The sequence below is a fragment of the Corvus moneduloides genome, chromosome 18 (genome assembly GCF_009650955.1).
Source record: "Corvus moneduloides isolate bCorMon1 chromosome 18, bCorMon1.pri, whole genome shotgun sequence".
In the NCBI taxonomy this organism is placed as follows: Eukaryota; Metazoa; Chordata; class Aves; order Passeriformes; family Corvidae; genus Corvus; species Corvus moneduloides.
This window is the reverse complement of record NC_045493.1, coordinates 157,820-164,559: the sequence shown is the minus strand read 5'-3', so window position 1 is coordinate 164,559 and position 6,740 is coordinate 157,820.

The following is a 6,740-nucleotide window of genomic DNA, read 5'->3' as shown; positions in this document are numbered from 1 at the left end:
CCAGCCCGGGCCCGGGGACTCCCCGCCCGCAGGAGCTGCTGCTGACTCGGCTTGCGGGATGCGGGACAGAGAGCCACCAGCACCTCCTGCCCAGAGGCCCTCCCCACCAGGCCCGGGGGATCCCACCATGGCATGCCCCTGCATGCACTGGGGGGGCTGTTTGAGCTGTTCCCTCACACCGCTGCAGGATTAATGCCCAGGGCACCCCCAAAAACCTGGGAGGGCTCCCTGGGGATATGTTGTCCCCCCCACATGGTCCCACTGCTCGCTCCAACTCAGAAGCTGCTTGTGGTGTGCTTGCCCTTACATCCTGTCCCAGGTCCCAGAAGGCAGTGCCAGGACACCCAAGCCCTGGTGTCTTGCTGTCGAGAGGTTCCCCTGGAGACCCCAAGCTCCTTACCTGCAGCTGAAGTCCTCTGCTCGGCAGAGGACAAACTTGTTGGGGGTCAATCTTGCTTCTGGGCAAAGGCCAGAAGTATTCCCTGGAGAGGACTAAGTACCTGAAGTAACCGGGAAGCACTGTGGGCTCTGCAAACCAGGCAGCTGCCACCTGCTTCCAGCTCCTAGGAGATGGGGAGAGGTGCTGTTCCCTGCCTTGACCAGCAACTCAGAGACCAAGGGGCTTCTCCAGAGCAGGTCACTGAGATTAAGTTCACTGCTACTCTGGGAGTTCCCAGCAATCTGGGAAGATGGATTGGATGGAGCAGGACCACAGCACCCTCTGTCACAGGGAAAGACCCACCACTGTAGGCCAGAAAGCTGGGGTGTGGTAGAGGTGCCTAGAAGGTCCAGCAGTTTCCATACTGGGAGTGTTGGTTCAGATATCTCACTTCAGGCCTGTTTGGCAGGGTGGGTCTCCAGCTACACTGGCATCCCAGAGCCCTCTGCTCCCCTAGGTTCCTCAGCAGCTCTCCACTCTCCAGCCCTGAGCAGCATTGGGCTCCACTGGAGCATGACAGCCCCTGCCCAAGCAACTATGCTAAAGCCAGCCCCTCCAAGCACTGTGCCCTCTAACATTACATCATTCTCTGCCAGTCTCAGCAGCAACATCATCTTCACTTGCTAGATGATCTCTGCCACAGAGCTGTCACACAGGGGTCTGGGGTCTGCCCTGCCCTGAATCTCTTCTGTCACACAGCCCCTCAGGGAGCAGGCACCAGCACACTCAAGGTTCTGCATCACTTGCAGCTCTGCTGTCATGTGGGAGCAGGCACTGGCACATACCCAGCTCCTGGCCTTCAGGCAGCACAGCTGGGAGCAGCACAGCTGGCAGCAGCACAGCTGGCAGCAGCTCATCTGCCCTTGGGTTATGGGGGGGACCCCACTGCCAACCTTCAGCTGTTGAAGGTACATCAGGTTTGTTCCCCAGCCCTTCTGCCAGCAGCAGCACTGGGCAGGGCAATGGATACTGGTGCGTGGCTGGCAGCATGGATGGTGGCCTTCCCACGTGGAGCACCCAGAAGCAGAAGCATGCTGAGCCGTGTGGATAAAGTAGTCTTGGGTGCAGAGCTCTCAGCATATACAGTGGCACTTATCCTGCCTCTGCTCCCACAGGTCTGCACCACTCCTGGCTGCATTCTCCCAGGGCAGTGACCCTGTCACATCCTCACTGACCCACTCCCGCATCCCCAGGATCACCACCCACCACACAGCATATGCGGGGCTCCCTGGGGGTGAGGTGGGCATGCAGCCAGCCAAGCACAGACTCCAAGCAGACCTCCTTATTCCATGAAGTGGAGCAAGGAGAGATTTAAAAATCCCCCCAGAGAGCCCAAGGCTTCAGCTCCAGGCCTGGCTCTGGGAGGGCACAGGTGGCTGCCCTGTGCATTGGTGCAGGGCAGGTGAGGGAGTGATCTCACCGATCTGCAGCAATCACAGTGCACTGTTGTGTGTTCTGTGCTGACAAAGGCAGGCATATCGCCCAGTAGATGGGATGAACCTGCACCAGGGGGCAGAGGCCTGGGTGGGTGCACAGGTCCTGGGGGCTCCCTCAGCCAGGGGACAAGTACAGCAAAGAGAGGAGGGGCAAGAATCCTTTGGGTTCCCTTTGGGGATGCTAAACATAACGTTAAATACCAGTGATGGAATTTTATTGTGCAAGCACATGTCTGGAACTGGTTTGGACACCTTCCTGACTCAGGTATGGGACAATGCAGACAAGGGTAGGGATGTGACTATAGTGCCAGGCAGGGAGAATTCAATCTTCTTTGAGGCATGGCCTTTCCTCTGGGCACAGGAGCACAGTATGGGGCCAGCATTACCCTGCTGTTCTGGCAGCACAGACCCACTGGCAGTGCAGGGTTGCACAGGCTGCAGTTGGGCAGAGGAGGGTTGTGGGATCCCTCTCTTCATCCTGAAGCTTTTTTGGTTTCATGCCTCCTCTCCTGGGAACTGCTGACACCCACAGACCTGTGTCCATCCTACTGTCCACACGCCCAACACTTTGTGACTGCTCCCAAAATCACAAATTGGCTTGACCTGGTTGGCCTCACTCCCAGAGGAAGCCAGGGAGGGGGGGACCTGTCACCCCAGGTGGGTGTTTGGGCCAGGCAACCACACCTGGCTGACCAAAGCAGCAGGATGAGCTCAGGGAGGAGGAGAAGAAGGAGGAATAAAAAGGGGAGGAGGAGAAGAAGGATAGTTCTTAGCTTCAGTGCACTGTGCTGTTCACCCATGGCACGCACATATGAAGCCTGATGCTGCCACTCCTCTGTATGCTGACAACAGGGCAGCTCCCACAGAGTACCATGCTATTATCAACAGTGACATCATTATTATCAACAGCTCTCAGACCCACTTCCCAGGGCCCCCCATGGCAGAGTACCCACATGGTGCCCAGCTCCTCTGGGCAGGAGAGAAGCTCCTCCAGCTGCCTGGGGCTGCAAGAGAAGTTGGGCTCTCCCTGACTCCTCCTCTCACTCCTGAGGATTGCAGCCTTGGGTGTGATGATGTGCCAAGATCCTCCTGGACAGTAGGTCCCTGGGCACTATGCAGCTTGTTTAGTTCAGAGGCTGGCATGAAGAGAGGCCAGACCTGGGGTGGATGTAGTGCTGTGCCCTCTGAGAGATGGCAGAACCTGGGCATGGGTGCACCCCAGAGATGGGGCAGGACAAGGGATGGGTTAAGTGCTGCCCTTGGGTGTCGATGGAGGCTGGGCAGCACAGAGTGGCCAGGGTGATGCACTGGAAGGTGTCCTGGGACACGCAGCACAGCTGGAGGGCACCATTATGGCAGCTCTGCTGCAGCCAGACCAGGCACAGGGACCACCTGCCTGCACGGAACCAGTGCCACTTGCTTAGGACAGAGCACTCACGCACAAACCCATCCCCATTTCTCAGGCATGATTCACATCCTGCTGGGAGCTAGGGCAAGATCAGGTGTGATGGATCTCTTACATCCCGCTGCTGGCAGGGGCACTGGGCAGCCTCCTACCTGCCCAGGGGTGCTGCTTCATCTGGGATAGGAAGGAGCCATGTGACAAGGAAAGTCGCACTTTTGGGGGGGTACATGGCCCAAGGAGGATCAGTGCTGCCACGTACATTGAGGGTTCCAGTTGCCGCACTTGACTGGCCTGTATGGGGACCAGGATGCAGAAAGCACACACCACTTCCCTATGAGCTAGAACCAATTTGCCCCAGATGCGGATCTCGAGGGCTGGATCTCTGTTGTGCCTCTTTACCTGCACAGAAGAAGAGAATGGGTAGATCTGTCCAGATGTCCGCAGTGTTATAAATGACTGTGGGAGGTTGACTTTTGTAGTCCCCCATGACAAGAGTCTCTTATTGTTAATGATTCGTTAAAACAGTTAATGGCTAAGAGGTTCCAAGTTATTGTTAAGTCTGGTAAATGGTTAAGGGGCATTTTGTTATTCGGGGATACTGTTAAATTTGTGTGTGAGGCTGATTAGCTTTAGGTTTGTTTCTTGTGTTAGTACTAGGCCTGGAGTTGATTGACAGGAGGGGAAGGAAGAACTTTCTAGAAGAAGGGGGTCAACGGTGATTAGTGTAAGGGGATAACCCGAGGACCCAGATTGGACCAGGACTTCACCAATCACTCGACGTTCCTATCTTGTCTATTTGAATGAACCAATCACCTGGACAAATGAGCCAACAAACACCAGTCAAGTTGTCTCCAAGACTCTTGGAAGGGGGGTGGTGCTCCCAGGAGGGGCATAAAAGGTGACTCCCGTAGCAATCTGGGTCTCTGCTATTCGGTAGTGGTGAGGTGCCTAGTGTGGGTTGAGTTCTCCTCCCTGGGAATAAGCTAGCCAGCTGTTAGGAACCTTAATTGCTCCATTGTTAGTTTTTGTAAATAAACCTGCTTAGCAGGAAATTGGCTACAGTCATTTCTTTCATGCAGACTCTGGTCTGTTGCTCATGTTGGTACAGGAGCAATGCTGGTGAGTATCCAGGAGCTCAGCCTGCTCAGGGCATGCACCTGTGCTCCTGGTGGAGCCTCTCCAGAGGGTAGATCCACACAAAAAATGCTGGGTTAGCACCCTTCTTGCCCCTGCCCACCCTGGTCCAGCTCAGCTCCTGCTGTGGGGGCTGCAGCAATGGGGCACTGAGCTCCTGCACCACCACAGCCTTGGCTAGCAGGAGTTAAAGCCCAGATAAGTTAATCCATTTCCCTCCACTGACCTTTGGCCCCTGTCCCATGCAGAATCCCCCAAGGACCCTGTGAAGCGAGCACAGTCTGTCCCATTTCCTGCCCTGCCACAGAAGTCAGTGGGTTTATCCTGTAGCATGACATCTGCCACAGGAGCCTGAGTCTGCTTCTGCTGCAGTGCCGCTGATGCAGCCTGCTCCTACCTGGGCACCTCTTGGCCATGACTCCACCTTGCCTGTGCACCAGGAAAGAAGGGAGAAGGAAACACTTTCAGTACCCAGCAGTGCAGGAGCCCAGGGCACTGCACAGCACCCTGCAGTGCAGGATGCAGCCACAAGCAGAAGCAGGGCACCATGGCTGCCAGGAGCAGAGGGAGCCTGCAGGCAGAGGCTGCCGTGGAGCTAGCATCTACTCAGGACATGACTCCCCAGGCTATAGCCTGCTCCCTGGCACTGGGCCTGGGGGATTAGAGTGCTTGAAAACTGTCAGGGCCTTGGTGTCAGCATCTCCAGCGACCACAAGGCTGCCAGCCTGCGAAGAAGAGTGGGAACCTCCCTTCCCTACTGTATGGCATTTCCAGATGGATCTGTGCATGGCAACACCTGTACCCAGGCTGAGCGCATGGTCCCTGTCCTGCTGCACAGCTGCTGCTGCCAGGGCCTGCAGAGGCACTCTGTGGCATCTGAACTTCCCACAGAGCTGTGCCCCTGCTTAGATGGCACTGGTAGACTGTAGAGTTTCCCCTCCAGCCTGTCCAGACCTCCAAATATCTCTTGTCTGACTCTCCTTCCTCCAAGGGGCTGTATCCCTCCCACCATGCTGACCCACAGGGCTCTCATCCTGCTTTTATCTGCACTTTGAGCAGTGGTGAGAAACAGGGTCCCAGGGGGACCACAGCTCCTGGCCACGTCAGAAGCCCCACCTGGAGCTGGAGAGAAATATCTTTTTGCTGTCAGAATGGAGGAAGGCTCCAGCTCAGCTGCAGCTCTGGGAGCTCACACGAAGCCCTGGCTGTGTGTCACACTGAGGGAGGCTGCTTCATTATTTCGACAGACAGGACGTTCCTGAGATGTGACCAGACAGCATTCCTCCCTCCTGCCTTTCCAGTTTCTTTGTTACACTGAATGAACACAACTCTTTTTTCCCCTTTTTGAGACACCTCAGAAGCCCACAAATCACAACATTGAGATCTGCTGTGGTCAAGAAAGGAAGGATTTGGAAAAAGAAGAGGGGTTCAGGAAAGATGCCACTCCTGGTCACTTACCCCTAAAACCCAGGCTCCAGACATCTCCAAATACTGCTCAGCCTGGAGAAGAGAAGGCTCTGGGGAGACCTCATTGCAGCCTTCCAGTACTTAGGGGGGGCAGATAGTGATAGGATAAGAGGGAATGGTTTTGAACTGACAGAGGAGAGATTTAGATGAAATGTTAGGAAGAAATTCTTCCTTGTGATGTTGCCCAGGAAAGCTGTGGCTGCCCCATTTCTGGAAGTGTTTTGGGCCAGGCTGAACAGGTCTTGGAACAACCTGGGATAGTGGAATGGCAGGGCAATTAAATGAGCTTTGAGGTCCTTTCCAGCCTAAACTATCCTGTGAAACATGCCAACCCTTTCACGGTTTTCCCAGAAGAGCAGCCACATGTATATCCAAGAATCCTGCCTGTCAGTTAGGAGTTAGGGATTTTGACCAACAGGATACTGGGAGACAATCAAGGAATCCTTTTCCAGACTGTCCCAAAAAATGGCTTTATTCACAAGCTGTATGTCAACAGCAAGATGACTCTTCTTGCAGGGATGGGTTTGGGGAAGGTCCCCCAAATCACTGGGACTAGAGACCAAAGTGGCACTACTGTACCACAAGCAAGGCCAAACACACCTGGGTAGAGATTGCCAAGTCCCCTGGACTGCCCAGGTCCTCTCTGCAGCCCTGTGCCAAGGCAAACAGATCACTTGTCCTGGAGCTGCAACACTGCCTGCATGGAGGGAGACACAGCCCCAAATGCAGGGTTCAGCATGGCCCACACTCACAGGCTGGCTGCAGGCAGCCCTGGCTATGGGCAGCCTGGGCTACAGGCACAATTTCTCCTCCAGGGCTGAGGAGCTGGGGACAAATCTGCCTTAGCACTCAGAGGTTG